General features: G+C 44.7%; 1 protein-coding gene across 4 annotated transcripts in view; it reads right to left on the reverse strand.

The window, feature by feature from the left end:
• YWHAE (tyrosine 3-monooxygenase/tryptophan 5-monooxygenase activation protein epsilon) overlaps window positions 1–17,480 on the reverse strand; it is a 59,356-nt gene that overhangs the window by 20,979 nt on the left and 20,897 nt on the right. Inside the window, exon 2 of one of the 4 annotated variants that reach the window (XM_024350090.3) lies at window positions 3,808–3,840. The gene's annotated coding sequence lies outside the window, so the exon portion shown is untranslated. 4 annotated transcript variants of the gene reach the window in all.

Below are 17,480 nucleotides of genomic sequence, written 5' to 3' on the forward strand. Positions count from 1 at the left end.
ACTTGAGCTCAGGAGTTCGAGACCCTGTCTCTAAAAAATAAAAATAGAGGCTGGGCACAGTGGCTCGTGCCTGTAAATCCCAGCACTTTGGCAGGCCGAGGTGGGCGCATCACGAGGTCAAGAGATAAAGACTATCCTGGCCAACATGGTGAAACACTGTCTCTACTAAAAATACAAAAATTAGCTGGGCGTGGTGATGCACGCCTGTAGTCCCAGGTACTCTAGAGACTGAGACAGGAGAATTGCTTGAACCCAGGAGGTGGAGACTGCAGTGAGCCAAGATCATGCCGCTGCACTCCAGCCCAGCAACAGACTCCACCTCAAAAAAAAAAAAAAAAAAAGAATAAATAAAATAAAAATTAAAATAAAAATAGGCTGGATGCAGTGGCTCATGCATATAATCCCAGAACTGTGGGAGGCCAAGGTGGGCAGATCATTTGAGGTCACGAATTCAAGGCCAGCCTGGCCAACGTGGTCAAACGGTCTCTACTAAAAATACAAAAATTAGCTGCGTTTGGTGGTGCGCGCCTGTAATCACAGCTACTTGGGAAGCTGAGGCAGCAGAATTGCTTGAACCCAGGAGGCAGAGATTGCAGCTGAGATCACCCCACTGTATGCCACCTGGGGCGACAGAGCAGACTCCATCTCAAAAAAAAACAAAAAGAAAGAATCTGCATTTAAATAAGCATCCTTAGCTTTCATTAACACCCTAAGCATAAGCATACCTTAACTAATAGGTATGAAAGAGATGGTGACTTCAGAAAACACTACTAAATTGGACGGGCACGGTGGATCACACCTGTAATCTCAGCACTTCGGGAGGCCAAGGTGGGTGGATCGCCTGAGGTCAGGATTTCGAGACCAGCCTGGCCAACATGGTGAAACCCGTCTCTACTAAAAATACAAAAATTAGCTGGGCATGGTGGTGCACGCTTGTAATCCCAGCTACCAGGAAGGCTGAGGCAGGAGAACTGCTTGAACCTGGGAGGCAGAGGTTGCAGTGAGCTGAGATTGCACCACTGCATTCCAGCCTGGGTGACAGAGTGAGACTCCGTTTCAAAAAAAAAAACACAAAACAAAAACCAAAACACTACTAAATTAAGGGGAGTGTGCCTAATGTATCCAGGAAAATATGTTTGTTTCAAAAATTAATCCTTTCGGGAATATAAAAAAAATTAAGCCGTATTTTGTAAAGTCTCTTTGAAAAAAATTCGGCAATGTTTTAATAAGCATGTACCATATGACTCAGCAATCCTAATTCTATGCATCATCCAGAAGAAAAATAATCTTTACAAAGACTTTTACACACTCACTCACAGCAACTCTATTCATAATAGCCAAAAAGTGGAAACCACTCAAATGTGCATCCAGAGGGGAAATGATGTTCACATATGTAAGATGGGATACCACTCAAAAATAAAGAATTAACTGTCCATGCACAGTGGCTCACATCTGTAATCCCAGCATTTGGGGAGGCCAAGACAGGAGGATTACTTGAGCCCAGTAGTCTGAGACCAACCTGGGCAACATGGTGAGACTCTGCCTCTACAAAAATTAGCTGGGTGTGGTGGTGTGTGCCTGCGGTCTCAACTACTCAGGAGGCTAAGGCAAGAGAACTGCTTGACCCCAGGAATTCAGGCCTGCAGTGAGCTATTAGGTTGGTACAAAAGTAATTGCGCATTTTGCCAGCAAAAACCACAATTACTTTGTATAATCCTAACGCTGTACTCCAGCTTGGACGACAAAGCGAGAGACCCTGTGTCCAGAAAGAGAAGAGGAGAGGGGAGGGGAGAAAAATAATTAACTGATACAAGCAACAACATGGAAGAATCTGAAAAACATCATATTAAGTGAAAAGAGTCAGATTAAAAGGATTTTATCATTCCATTTATATCAAATTGCAAAAAACACTAAAAAGACAGCAAATGGTTATCAAGGTACAGAGGTGAACTGAGGGGCTTTTGTGCAAAGGACAGCTCAGAGAATTGTACATGTAAAAGTGGCACGTTTAACTGTACACCTCAAGCTGATTTTTAAAATGCAATTCTGAACCATTAAAGAAGGATGACATGTCGGGTGCTGTGGCTCACACCTGTCATCTTAGCACTTTGGGAGGCCGAGGCAGGTGGATCACCTGAGGTCAGGAGTTCAAGACCAGCCTGGCCAACATGGTGACACTCCGTCTCTACTAAAAATACAAAAATTAGGCCAGGCACGGTGACTCACGCCTGTAATCCCAGCACTTTGGGAGGCCGAGGCAGGCAGATCACCTGAGGTCGGGAGATCGAGACCAGCCTGACCAGCATGGAGAAACTAAAAATACAAAAAAATTTGCCGGATGTGGTGGCACATGCCTGTAATCCCAGCTACTCGAGGCTGAGGCGAGAGAATCGCTTGAACTCGGGAGGCGGAGGTTGCACTGAGTGAAGATCGCGCCACTGTACTCCAGAATGGGCAACAAGAGCGAAACTCCATCTCAAAAAAAGGAAAAAAAAGAAAAAGAAAAATACAAAAATTAGCCAGGTGTGGTGGCAGGCATCTGTAGTGCCAGCTACTCGGGAGGCTGAGGCAGGGGAATCGCTTGAACCCCGGAGACGGGGGTTGCACTGAGCTGAGATCGCGCCATTGCACTCCAGCCTAGGCGACAGAGTGAGACTCTGTCTCAAAAAAAAAAAAAAAAAGTATTACAATATGGTAATAAGACCACTCATTAATTCATTTGTAGGAGTCTGAAAGCATTCATTTGAAACATGCCCAATTTTGTTTTCTAAACCACAGTCACGAAACAGTCTAAATTTAGAAGCAGTGGAATAGGTGATCGCACTTCCATACTAGTTTAATTCTCAAAAATCAGCAAGTCAAACGTAACTCAGAGGTAAGCCTGTAATTAAACTTTCTAAACTGATCGCAAAGTAAATCTTAAGTAACCCAGCTACACAAAAACAGTGCCATTAATTCTTTTAAGGCTTTACAATATTACACACAGAAAAACTATGCAGACATCAAATACTACCAAAAATTTAAGTTACATATCTCGAATATTATTCCTTATGATTTAATTTTGTTCAAATTTCTGTGCTTTACAAATTTTCAACAACGAAGACTTAGCATTTTTATAATGCAAAGAGAAATATTATTTGTAACACTCAGTGATACTCTACTGTTCCAGATTCAAGCATAAATGCCTTCATTTTTACATATACACAAAACAATGCACAGACTGTGTGGTAAAATTATAGAAGCAACAATTATCCCTTTAATAATACCTTTATTTATATATAATTCCCCTACCTAACAATTCACCCATTTAAAGTGTACTATTCGGCCAGGAGCAGGGGCTCACCCCTGTAAACCTTGGGAGGCCGAGGTGGGTGGATCATGAGGTCAGGAGATCAAGAACAGCCTGGCCAACATGGTAAAACCCCGTCTCTACTAAAAATACAAAAATTAGCTGGGCATGGTGGCAGGCGCCTGTAGTCCCAGCTAACCAGGAGGCTGAGGCAAGAGATTTGCTTGAACCCGGGAGGCGGAGGTTGCAGTGACCCGAGATGGCTCCACTGCACTACAGCCTGGGTAACAGAGAGAGACTCCGTCTCCAAAAAATAAACTGTACCATTCAATGGTTTTTAGTATATTCACAGAATTCTGCAATCATCATAATTTTAGATTTTCATCACTTCAAAAAGAAAAGCCCCAAACCCATTAACCATCACTTCCCATGTACCCGAACCCCAGCCCGGTCAACCACCAATCTATTTTCCGCCTCTACACACTTGTCTCTTATGCACATTTCAGGTGCGGGCATACCTTGGAAGATACTGCGGGTTCAGTTCCAGAGCACTGCAAAAAAAAATATTGCAATAAAGCAAGTCACATGAATTTTTGTGTTTCCCAGTGCATAGAAAAGTTATGTTTAAACTACACTGTAATCTATGAAGTGTACAACAGCATTATGTCTAAACTGTACATAATTTAAAAACACCTTATTGCTAATAAATGCTAATGCTCATCTGAGCCTTCAGCAAGTGATAATATTTTGCTGTTGGAAGGTTTTTGCCTTGATGTTGATGGCTACTGACTGATTAGGGTGATGGCTGCTGAAGGCTGGAGTGGCCGTGGCAAGACAATGAAGTCTGCCATGTTGATGGACTTTTCCTTTCCTGCATGATTTCTCTGTAGCATCTGACGCTGTTGGACAGCATTTACCCACAGAAAAACTTTTTTATTTTTTTTTTGAGACGGAGTCTTGCTCTGTCACCAGGCTGGAGTGCAGTGGCGTGATCTCGGCTCACTGCAAGCTCCGCCTCCCAGGTTCATGCCATTCTCCTGCCTCAGCCTCCTGAGTAGCTGGGACTGCAGGCGCCCGTCACCATGCCCAGTGAATTTTTTCGTGTGTATTTTTAGTAGAGACGGGGTTTCACCATGTTAGCCAGGACGGTCTTGATCTCCTGACCTTGTGATCCGCCCACCTTGGCCTCCCAAAGTGCTGGGATTACAGGCATGAGCCACCGCGCCCGGCCAGAACAACTTTTTGTTTTTTGTTTTTGAGGCAGTGTCTTGCTCTGTAGCCCAGGCAGTGGCACAATCTCGGCTCACTGCAGCCTCTGCCTCCAGGGTTCAAGCAATTCTCCTGCCTCAGCCTCCCAAGTAGCTGAGACTACAAGTGGACACCACCATGCCCAGCTAACTTTTCTATTTTTAGTAGAGACGGGGTTTCAGCATGTTGGTGAGGCTGGTCTTAAACTCCTGACCTCAGGTGATCTGCCCGCCTGCTGTGTTAACAGGCATAAAAACAACATTGCAGGCTGGGAGCAGTGGCTCACGCCTAGTAATCCCAGCACTTTGGGAGGCCGAGGTGGGCAGATCACAAGGTCAGGAGATGGAGACCATCCTGGCTAACAAGGTGAAAACCCCGTCTCTACTAAAAATGCAAAAAAAAATCAGCCGGGCATGGTGGCGGGCGCCTGTAGTCCCAGCTACTCAGGAGGCTGAGGCAGGAGAATGGTGTGAACCTGGGAGGCAGAGCTTGCAGTGAGCTGAGATAGTGCCACTGCACTCCAGCCTGGGCGACACAGCGAGACTCCTTCTCAAAAAATAAAAAATCAAAAAACATTGCTCTCCTTACACAACTCCATCAGAGCTCCAGGGTGACCAAGTACCGTGTGTGAGTGTGTGGTGGTGTGTGTGTGTTTTGAAACAGTCACACTCTGTCACCCAAGATGATACAGTGGCACCATCTCAGTTCACTACAGCCTCAACCTCCCCAGCTCAAGCGATCCTCCAACCTCAGCCTCCTGAGTAGCTGGGACTACAGGTGTACGCCATTACGTCCAGCTAATTTTTATTATTTTTTTGTAAAGACAGGGTTTTGCCATGTTCCTCAGGCTGGTCTTGAACTCTTGTGCTCATGTGACCCACCCATCTCGGCCTCCCAAAGTGCTGAAATTACAAATGTGCACCACTGCACCCAACCTCGGTGCATTTTCAATGTGCAGTAATACATTGAAGGGAATTTTTTTTTTTTCTGAGTACCAAGCTTCAACAGTGGGCTTAAGATATTCAGAAAACCATGCTGTAAACAGAAGTGCTGTCTTACAGGCTTTGCTGTTCCATTTATAAACCAGGCAGAGTAAATTTAGCATGATTCTTAAAGAGGCCTCAAATTTTTCAAACAGTCAATGAGCACTGGTTTCAATTTAAATTCACCAGCTGCATTAGTCCCTAAGAAGCTGCATCAGCCTGTCCAATGGAGCTAGACACACTGACTTCTCTCTAGTTAAGTAAAGTCCTAGACAGCATTTTCCTCTAATACAAGGCTGTTTTGTCTACGCTGAAAATCTATGTGGTGTGGTCACCATCAATAATGTTAGCTAAATCTGGATAATTTGCTGCAGCATCTACATCAGCACATGTTACTTGACCCTGTACTTTTTTTTTTTTTGAGACAGAATTTCACTTTGTCGCTCAGGCTGGAGTGCTGTCACAACGTCTCAGCTCACCGCAACCTCCGTCTCCTGGGTTGAAGCGATTCTCCTGCCTCAACTTCCCGAGTAGCTGGGATTACAGGCGTCTGCCACCACGCCCAGCTAATTTTTTGTATTTTTAGTACAGGCGGGGTTTCACCATGTTGGCCAGGCTGGTCTCAAACTCCTGACCTCGTGATCCGTCCGCCTCGGCCCCCACAGCGCTGGGATTACAGGCGTGAGCCACCACGCTCAGCCGACCTTGTACTTTTTAAGTAATGGAGATGGCATCTTTCCTTAAATCTTATTAATCAACCTCTGCTAGCTTCCAGCTTTCTATCTGTAGCTTTCTCACCTCTCTCAGCTTTCTTAAATTTGAAGAGAGTTAGAGGGTTGGTCTGAATTAGGCTTTGGCTTAAGGGAATAGTATGGCAGGTTTGATCTTCTATTCAGACCACTAAAACTTTCTGTCAGCAAGAAGGCTGTTTTGCTTTCTCATCATTGCTGTGTTCACTGGAGTAGCACTTTTTAATTTCCTTGAAGAACTTTTCCCTTGCATTCACAACTGTGGTGCAAGAGGCCCAGCTTTCAGACTGTGTCTCAGCTTTTAAGGTAGCCTTCCTGACTCAGCTTCATCATTTCTACCTTTTTATTTAAAGTGGGAGACTGGGACTTTTCCTTTCTCTTAAACACTTAGAAGCAATTGCAGGGTTGTTAATCGGCCTAATTTAAATATTGTTATGTTTCAGGTAATAGGTAAGCCTAACGGGAGGGAGAGAGACAGGGAGTCAGAACACAAACAAGAGCTCACGCCTGTAATCCCAATACTTTGGGAGGCCGAAGGCAGGAGGATCATGTGAGCCTAGGAGTTCAAGACCAGCCTGGGCAGCAGGTGAGACCCTATCTCTACAAAAAATACAAAAACTAGCCAGGCATGGTGATGTGTGCCTGTCGTCCCAGCTTCTCAGGAGGCTGAGGCAGGAGGATTGCTTGAGCCTGGGAGGTCAAGGCTGCAGTGAGCATTCCAGCCTGGGTGACAGAGTGAGACCCTGTCTCCAAAAATTAATAGTAAAAGAACACAGGCCAGGCATGGTGGCTCACGCGGTAATCCCAGCACTTTGGGAGGCCATGGCGGGCAGATCACATGAGGTCGGGAGTTCGAGACCACCTGACCAACATGGAGAAACCCTGTCTCTACTAAAAATACAAAAAAATGAGCCAGGCATGGGGGCGCGTGCCTGTAATCCCAGCTACTTGGGACGCTGAGGCAGGAGAATCGCTTGAACTCAGGAGGCGGAACTTGCGGTGAGCCAAGATGGCGCCCTTACACTCCAACCTGAGCAACAAGAGCGAAACTCAGTCTTAAAAAACAATCAAAAAAAGGAATACACACATCTATCAATTAATTTCCCTCAGTTCACGGATCCCCAAAACAATTACAACAGTAACATCAAAGATTACTGATCACAGATAACCACCATTAACATGTAATGAAAAGTTTGGGGCCGGGCGAGGTGGACTCACGCCTGTAATCCCAGCGCTTTGGGAGGCCAAGAAGGGTAGATCACAAGGTCAGGAGATGGAGACCATCCTGGCTAACACGGTGAAACCCCGTCTCTACTAAATATACAATAAAAAATTAGCCAGGCATGGTGGCGGGCGCCTGTAGTCCCAGCTACTCGGGAGGCTGAGGCAGGAGAATTGCGTGAACCCGGGAGGCGGAGCTTGTAGTGAGTAGAGATCGTGGCACTGCACTCCAGCCTGGGTGACAGAGTGAGACTCCATCTCAAAAAAAAAAAAAAAAGAAAAGGAAAGTTTGAAATACTGCACAAGTTACCAAAATGTGAACAGAGACAAGAAGTGAGCACCTGCTGTTGGAAAATGGCACCAACAGACTTGCTCAAAGCAGGTTCCAGAAACCTTCCATTTGTTTTGTAAAAATGCAGTATCTGTGAAGCACAATAAAACAGGGTGTGCCTATGAACAGAACCATACAGTATGGAGCCTCCCATGACTGGCTTCTTTCCCAACAGAACCTACCGTATGGAGCCTGCTGTGACTGGCTTCTTTCCCATAGCATGGTCTCAAGTTTCATGCCTAGTGCAGCATGCATCAGTACTTCACCTACTGTATGGATATGCTATGCTTTAAAAATCCATTCATTAGGCCAGGTGCGATGGCTCACGCCTATAATCCCAGCACTCTGGGAGGCAGGTGGATTACCTGAGGTCAGGAGTTCAGACCAGCCTAGCCAAAACATGGCAAAACCCCGTCTCTACTAAAAATACAAAAATTAGCCTGCCATGATGTCTAGGCGAATGTCTGTAATCCCAGCTACTCGGGAGGCTGAAGCAGGACAACTGCTTGAACACGGTAGGCGGAGGTTGCAGTGACCCGAGATCGTGCCACTGAACTCCAGCCTGGCAACAGAGCGAGACTTGGTCTCAGGGAAAAAAAAAAAAAAAAAAAAAAACCATTCGTTAGTTAATGAACATTTGGGTTGTTTCCACTTTTGGACTATTATAAACAATGCTGCTACGAACATTCTTTAAGTTTTTGTATGAATAAATGCTTTCAAGTTCACTTCAGTATACACCTAGAAGGAACTTCAGGATCACATGGTAACTAGCTTTTTGAGGAAGGACATCCCAAACTTTTCTACAGGAGCGGCACCGTTTTTACACTCCCACCAGCAACAGAGGATTCTAATCTGGCCATGTCCTCAGGAACACTTGTTAGTTATTCTTTAAACTAGTCATCCTAGTTGGTGTGAAGCTGTATCTCTTTGTGGTTTTGATTTGCATTTCCTTGATAACTAATAGTGTTGAACATCTTTTCATGTGCTTATGAACCTTTTGCGTATGTTCTCTGGAGAAATATCTATTCAAACACTTTGCCAAATATTTAATTATTTGTCTTTTCATTATTGGTATGTAGGAGTTGTTCATTTTTAAAACCCCACTGACTCCTCTTAATTCCCCCAACCCCCTCTGCATCCCTTAAGGTAGCAGATTAAGGAACAGAAGTAGCATTGAGTCAGGAGACACTTTTATTGCTTCAAGAGACAGGGTCTCACTACATTGCCCTGACTGTATGTCGTGCAGTGGCTATTCACAGGCCCATGATCACAGCGCACTATGTAGCCTTAAACTCCTGGCCTCGAGTGATCCTCCCACCTCAGCCTCCCAAGTAACTGGGACTATAGGTGCACACTACCAAGCACATTACTCCTTCAAGAGTATGGAAAGTCAACTTCTCAATCTCTCCAAACATTCTACGACCAGTGCTTTGTACCAGTTTGTACAAATAACGACTACAATGACACTCTCTTCTAATATCACTGTCATCTTTATCCTTTTAACACCAGCAACAGAAACATAATACTAATGATAATGTACCCCAAAACTATATAGGAAAAGCTGATTTATCCAAAACTCTAGACTAACTACACCCTTCAGCCCTCCCTCAGTAGAGGATGAACTCCAACCATTATATTCACATAAAGGCCCTCAACACAATTAGCATTTCCTGAAATCACCTTTGCAGCAAGTATTTTATCAGTGGGATGTGGGCATTTCACGGGTGGGGGAAGGCTGTCATGTGTTTGCAGCAGGTGGGATCGCAATTTAAGAACCAAAAAACTGAAATGGTTGAAATCACTTCTTTTGGATCCACGGGCAGTTTTGCTACAGTAATTTTGAGTAACAAAATCGAATTTCTGGGACTTTTCATGGTTTGGGGACAAGGGTGGGTGATTAAAATCACCACTCTGAAAAACATACTCCTCACAAGTTAATTAAACATAGTTAAGTCTCTTTAGTTCCAAGTAAGTTTCCCTTCATTGTATGGTAATAGCCTAGACACAGATCCACCACATGGAACCAGCTTGTGTCTGGGACACCCATCATCTGCTGCTGCCAGTAGAGTCACAAGTTTTTCCCCTTGACTTGTTAACTGAGGTTTGGTTTGTGGTTGTGTTCTTTCAACTATGTTGTTCATTCAACAGACTAATTCATAAATAAAACACCCCATTTCAACTATGTTGTTCATTCAACAGACTAATTCATAAATAAAACACCCCATTTCAACTATGTTGTTCATTCAACAGACTTATTCACAAATAAAACCCCCCATGCTAAAATAGGCACTGTTCCAAATGCCTCGCTGTATTAATGCGCTTAATCTTCTCAACAGACCTCTGAAGTGGGTACCAGTATTATCCCATTTTAGAATATCTCCATATACTGAAGAACACGAAAGTTAACTTGTTCCAGATCACAAAGCCAGTGGACTACAACTCAGGGAATCTGACTTGAGTTGTGCTTTGATTTAATCATATTGCCTCAGATTTGAATATTTATTTGAATGCATCTGTACGAGGATGCTTTTGTTTGCTTCTGTGACAATAGAGGGGAAATAACTGGTTTCAGTGACTCTACCAGAGAAACAAGTTTCACATATTAAAATGTGGTTGAGACCCAGGCATGGTGGCGTCTGCCACCATGAGAGAAAGAACGAAGACAGAAAGACAGAAAGACAGACAGACAGACAGACAGACAGAAAGAAAGAGAGAGAAAGAAAAGAAAAGAAGGAAAGAAGTTCACTCCTGCTTAAAACGCATTTCTTTTTCCACCTAGAGGTTCACCCCTCTCCGAGAAAAAGCTTACTTTATTCTTTTCTCTTAAAGAGACGGGAGTCTTTGTATGTTGTCCAGGCTGGTCTCCAACTCCTGGGCTCAAGCAATCCTCCCACCTCAGCCTCCTGAATACAAAAAGCTTAGTTTCATACCTCTAATATCTTTACATCAACATCCCAGTAAACCTGATTTTCCCAAGACTGTCCTTGCCAGGTAGTAAAACAAATCTCTGCTGAGCTTCAACAGTTTCTGATAAACACAAAGTACAAAATCATAAAAGGAGCCGGTCTCCAACTATCAGGCTGACAAGTCACAAGGCACAATTTACAGCTCCTAATGAAATTCAGGGTCAGGAAAAAAGCAAACTGTTCAGAATCTGTCATGGGAAAAACGAGCAGGTTCTGTACTGGCTGACAGGATTAATGTTCCTCTTACCAAAGCACACAGGGTCATAACCCTAACTTTTTTTCTTTTTTCTTTTTTGAGACAGAGTCTAGCTCTGTCGCCCACACTGAAGTGCAATCTCACTGCAACCTCCATCTCCCATGTTCAAGTGATGCTCTTGCCCCAGCCTCCCTGGTAGTTGGGACTACAGGTGCCCGCCAACGTGCCCGGCTAATTTTTATATTTTTAGTAAAGACAGGGTTTCACCATGTTGGCCAGACTGGTTTCGAACTCCTGACCTCAGGTGATCCACCTGCCTCGGCCTCCCTAGGTGGTGGGATTACAGGCGTGGGTTACCACACCCGGCCCTAATCCTGATTTTAAAGGCAGAAAAATGAAGCTAAGAGTAATGTTCCTAAAGTCACACAGTGGTAAAACCCAAACTCAAACCCAGACAATCTAACTTAAGAGTCTGAGCTTTTAGCCATCACACTTCAATGACTTTGCAACCAGAGTGCTCACAGAAACAAATTCCTCAGCCCAAGAACAGTAAAAGCAATCACACCAAGGGAAGAAAAGGGCACAGCATCAGGCACTGACATAAAAAGGTTCTGTCAGAACCGGAAATGTGGCTCACACCCGTAGTCAGTCCCAGCTACTCCAGAAGCTGAGACAGGAAGATCGCTTGAGCCCAGGAGTCCGAGGCCACAGTGAGCTATGATCGTGCCACTGCACTCCACCCTGGGCAACAGAGCAAGACTCTCTCTCTCAAAAGAAAGAGTTCGGTCACTTAGGTTCTGGAAAGGTCCTGAGCTTGCTTTATATAAAGGCTAATCAATTAGCCAATGACCTTTCCTTTTTCCTAGGAAACATCATCCCTCTGGATCAAACTCAAATGTCTTACTATGTAAAGACTTCCTGGCTGGAAGCAGTGGCTCACGCCTGTAATCCCAGCACTTTGGGAGGCCGAGGCAGGTGGATCACCTGAGGTCAGGAGTTCAAGACCAGCCTGGCCAACATGGTGAAACCCCGTCTCTACTAAAAATACAAAAATTAGCTGGGCATGGTGGCGGGTGCCTGTAATCCCAGCTACTCGAGAGGCTGAGGCAGGAGAATTGCTTGAACCCGAGAGGCGGAGGTTGCAGTGAGCCAAGATCACGTCACTGCACTCCAGCCTGGGCAACAGAGGTGAGACTCCGTCTCAAAATAAAAGTCTCAATTGTTTTTATGGTTTGGCGGGGACAGTATGCAAGTTTGCTGGAGAGAAACTTACAAGGTGCTACTTACTAAGAAATTTACCTTGTGGATATTTTCTTAAAAAGGAGTCATCACAGAAAATGTATGACTAGATTTACATGTGAGAAGCAGTCTTCAACTGGATACTTCTGACCCCATGAAATAACTAAGGACATTTCTGCAGAAGGCTGACATATGAGAATGCTCAGGAATTGTGTGGCTTTCAAATAATCTGATTCAGCTTGGAAAACCTACAAGGAATGAATAAAATTGGGCAAAAGCTTGACAATCACTAAACATAGTCAATTCACAGATAATTCATGACAATCAACATTCTGCCTTACTGATTTCTAAAAGGTCCCAATATCTTGCTAGTCACATGACAACTCTCTTGTTACTATTCAGAAATATAAAGATGGAGCAAAATTTTCTCTAAAACGATTATCACGCACCTTCTCTATCACACTGACAAATAATCTGGGAAGCATCAGTTCTGTACTAAAAAGCATGTCTAAAAAGCCTGACTCAGACAATTTCAGGAGCAATACTACTCGTTTACTATAAAAGAAATTCAGTACAGGCCAGGCACGGCGGCTCACGCCTGTAATCCCAGCACTTTGAGAGGCCAAGGCGGGTGGATCACCTGAGGTTAGGAGTTCAGGACCGGCCTGGCCAACATGGTGAAACCCCGTCTCTACTAAAAATACCAAAAATTAGTCGGGCATGGTGGCACACACCTGTGATCCCAGCTACTCGGGAGGCTGAGGCAGGAGAATCGCTTGAACCTGGGAGGCGGAGGAAGTTGCAATGAGCAAAGGTCGTGCCATTGCATTCCAGCCTGGCGACAAGAGCAAAACTCTGTCTCAAAAAAAAAAAAAAGAAATTCAGTATGATCCCCAAGAAAGTTACGAAACATTCTCAGATGGCTAACCTGAATTATACTGGTTTTTAAACATTAAATCTCTGCCCAAATTTGGCAATTTTAATTTTATCATAATTAATTCAGCTGCTTGAAGCCTGCTCAAAGTTTGCGATGTCATCACTTTAAGGTTGACTATACTCATGTCAGTGTACTTCCAAATCACCTAAGAGCCCTATGGGATGTTAAGACACACTTCAGATTTTACATGGCCTCATGCCTGTAATCCCAACACTTTGGGAGGCTGAAGTGGGCAGACTGCTTGAGCTGAGGAGTCTAAGCCCAGTCTGGGGAACACGGCAAAACTCCGTCTCTACTAAAATATAAAAAATTAGCCGGGCGTGGTGGCACACACTTGTAGTCCCAGCTACTCTGGAGGCTGAGGTGGGTGGATCAACTGAGCCCAGGAAGTCAAGGCTGCAATGAGCTGTGATCACGCCACTGCACTCCAGCCTGGGCAAAGAAAGCAAGACTCTGGCTCAAAAGAAGATTTCATATATGCAAAACTTCTAATTCGAATGATGAAAAAACTATCAACTACACTAATTCTAATAGTAAATAACATGGAAAGAATCTAAGAATGTAACAAAATGTCAAATCTGTAGCTTGAGGAGTCTTAAATCATATTTTCTTAGAAAAACAAAATGCAAGAATAGTGATCACTAGTTCTACTCAATTAAGATGAGCAAAAGGCTGGGATGTACCCTGGAGTGTGTTACGATGAGTTATGAAGGAAGGAGTACTTGAGGTAAACAGTTGGACAAGATTTAGGAAACACTCCTGGAACTTGTTTTAAGCAAAAATTTAAAAGTGTAAAATGAACAGGATTAGTTGGTTGACATGTAAATTATACTTTGTGTTCAGTACGGTGAAAGAACCAGAATGCTGTAAACAGAAAATAATGGAAGTACTAAGAAGCTTTTCTGAAGAGGCCCTATTCTAGTCTACTAACTTTGACTATTATTGTAGTACCCACATACCATGTGCACTTTTATTAGACAAAAATGACACACACTTTGGGAAACAGCACAGGAAAGTACCACCACAGCACAGCAAACACCACAGTTACAGCAAAAAGAGTTTCAGACTAGAAGACTACACTTTTTTTTTTTTTTTTTTTTTTTTTTGAGACGGAGCCTCACTCTGTCGCCCAGGCTGGAGTACACTGGCGCGATCTCGGCTCACTGCAACCTCCGCCTCCCGGGTTCAAGAGTCTCCTGCCTCAGCCTCCTAAGTAGCTGGGATTACAGGCGCACACTACCATGTCCAGCTAAATTTTGTATTTTTAGTAAAGGCGAGGTTTCACGATGTTGACCAGGCTGGTCTCGAACTCGTGACCTCAGGTGATCTACCTGCCTCGGCCTTCCAAAGTGCGTGAGCCACCGCGCCCAGACCAGACTAGATTTTCATTCCTGCTTATTCATATGCTATTTGACCTCAAGTATGCCACATAATCTCTAGGAGCTTGTTCCTCATCCATAACATGGAGAATATCCAGCCCTGAGTTATGAGAGTTTAAAATGAGATTGTAGAGTAAATTGTCTGGCACATAATATGAATTCAATTAAATGTTTAATTTCTTTTCTTCGCCTCACTTCCAAGATTAAATAACAAAAAAACAAAACCGGAATCCAGACGGGTGGGGGTGTTAATGTGCCTGATGTAGGAAAGAGCTAAATAAAGAACACAGAGTTTAGAATCTAAGTCTAATAAAGCCTTTTGTAGAATACAGCTCCATTTTTTCTAACCCAGACTTTCCATTCTTACATCTCATATATTTAATCCCATATCTGTGCTTTTGGTAACATATCCAAAGAACCTCACTCTCCCAACATCCAAATCTTATCCCCCAATTAATGTCTCACCTACTATTCAAGTTTTCCCCGACAACTGCAGCACACAATCCCTTGTTCCCCTTCTCTACAATTCCTGTATTATACAAGCTAGAAATCATCATTCTGGTTTCTAGCCACAGCTTGCCTGATTAGCCTGTAACTCTTCCATAGTAGGTATTATAAGTAACCATTTTATTACTCACAAGGGGAAAGTTGTTCCCCATACATGCTAAAGAAATAGATATTGATTAAATGGTCCAAGAGGCTGGGCGCAGTGGCTCACGCCTGTAATCCCAGCACTTTGGGAGGCTAACAATCACTTGAGGTCAGGAGTTACAGACTGGCCTGGCCAACATGGCGAAACTCCACCTCTACTAAAAATACAAAAATTAGTCCGGGTGTGGTGGCACACGCCTGTAATCCCAGCACTTTTGGAGGCTGAGGCGGGTGACTCACCTGAGGTCAGGAGTTCGAGACCAGTCTGACCAACATGGAGAAACCCCAACTCTACTAAAAACACAAAAAATTAGCCAGGCGTGGTGGCTGTAAACCCAGCTACTCGGGAGGCTGAGGCACGAGCATCCCTTGAACCCGGGAGGTGGAGGATGCAGTGAGCTGAGATTGTGTCACTGCACTCCAGCATGGGCAACAGGACAAGACTCATCTCCAAATAAATCAATAAACTCAAAAAAATAAGTAAATAAAACACGAAAGGCTCAAGAATGCATGTAAAGGGGGGAGGGGAATTTCAAACTATCAACTAATCAAAACGTAACATAAATGCACTGAGGAAGGCCGAGCGCAAAGGCTCAGGCCTGTAATCCCAGCACTTTGGGAGGCCAACGCGGGTGGATCGCTTCAACTCAGGAGTTCGAGACCAGCCTAGAAGACATGGCGAAACCCTGTCTCTACAAAAAAATACAAAAATTGGCCAGGCCTGGTGGTGCATGACTGCAGTCCCAGGCATAGGACTGAGGTGGAAGCATCACTGGAACGTGAGAGGTCAAGGCTGCAGTGAGCCCAGACTGGCCCACTGTACTCCAGCCTGCGCGAGAGAGCGAGACTATGTCAAAAAAAAAAAAAAAAAAGACAGGCAGACAGAAAAGAAAAGGAAAAAAAACACACATATATAGGCACTGGAGCAAAGAAAAAGTTATTAAAGAAGACTCAAACCACTGACAAGTTACTTGCGGCAGTAAGTAATAGTTTTTTTGTTTGTTTTGAGATGGAGTCTTGCTCTGTCACCCAGGCTGGAGTGCAGTGGCGCAATCTCGGCTCACCGCAACCTCCGCCTCCCGGGTTCACGCCATTCTCCTGCCTCAGCCTCCCGTGTAGCTGGGACTTCAGGCGCCCACCACCATGCCCGGCAAATTTTTTGTAATTTTAGTAGAGATGGGGTTTCACTGTGTTAGCCAGGATGGTCTCGATCTCCTGACCTCATGATCTGCCCGCCTCAGCCTCCCAAAGTGCTGGGATTACAGGCTTGAGCCACTGCGCCCGGCCTTTTTTTTTTTTTTTTTTTTTTTGAGATGGAGTCTCACTCTGTTGCCCAGGCTACAGTGCAGCAGCGCAATCTCCGCTCACTGCAAGCTCTACCAGCAAGCTCCGCCTCCCGGGTTCTGGCCATTCTTCTGCCTCAGCCTCCCAAGTAGCTGGGACTACAGGCGCCCGCCACCACGCCAGGCTAATTTTTTTTTTTGTATCTTTAGTAGAGACGGGGTTTCACTATGTTAGCCAGGATGATCTCAATCTCCTGACCCTGTGATCTGCCCGCCTCGGCCTCCCAAAGTGCTAGGATTACAGGCGTGAGCCACCACGCCTGGCCAGTAGTTTTCATTATTTACTTGATATGGTTGTACTGTTGACTTTACATTTAAATTCATCTTTTGCAGTAAGAAATGAAAAACAGGCCAGGTGCGGTGGCTCATGCCTGTATTCCCAGCAATTTGGGAGGCCGAGGCCAGCGGATCACTTGAGGTCAGGAGTTCGAGACCAGCCTGGCCAACCTGGCGAAACCCCATCTCTACTAATAATACAAAAATTATCCAGGTGTGTTGGCATATGACTGTAATTCCAGCTACTTGGGAGGCTGGGGAAGGAGAATTGCTTGAACCTGGGAGGCTGAGGTTGCAGTGAGCTGACCTCATGCCACTGCACTCCAGCCCAGGTGACAAAGCAAGATTCCGTCTCAAGAAGAAAAAAAAAAAAAAAAAAGGCAAAACAAAAGTGGAAAAACTGGGTGGTCGTGGTGGCTCACGCCTGTAATCCCAGCACTTTGGGAGGCCGAGGCAGATGGATCACCTGAGGTCGGGAGTTCGAGACCAGCCTGACCAACATAGAGAAACCCCATCTCTACTAAAAACACAGAATTAGACAGGCATGGTGGCGCATGCCTGTAATCCCAGCTACTGTGGGGGCTGAGGCAGGAGAGTTGCTTGATCCTGGGAGGACGAGGTTTCCGCGAGCTGAGATCGCGCGACTGCACTCCAGCCTGGGCAACAAGAGCG

This window comes from Pan troglodytes, chromosome 19, assembly GCF_028858775.2.
Source record: "Pan troglodytes isolate AG18354 chromosome 19, NHGRI_mPanTro3-v2.0_pri, whole genome shotgun sequence".
NCBI classification, from domain to species: Eukaryota; Metazoa; Chordata; class Mammalia; order Primates; family Hominidae; genus Pan; species Pan troglodytes.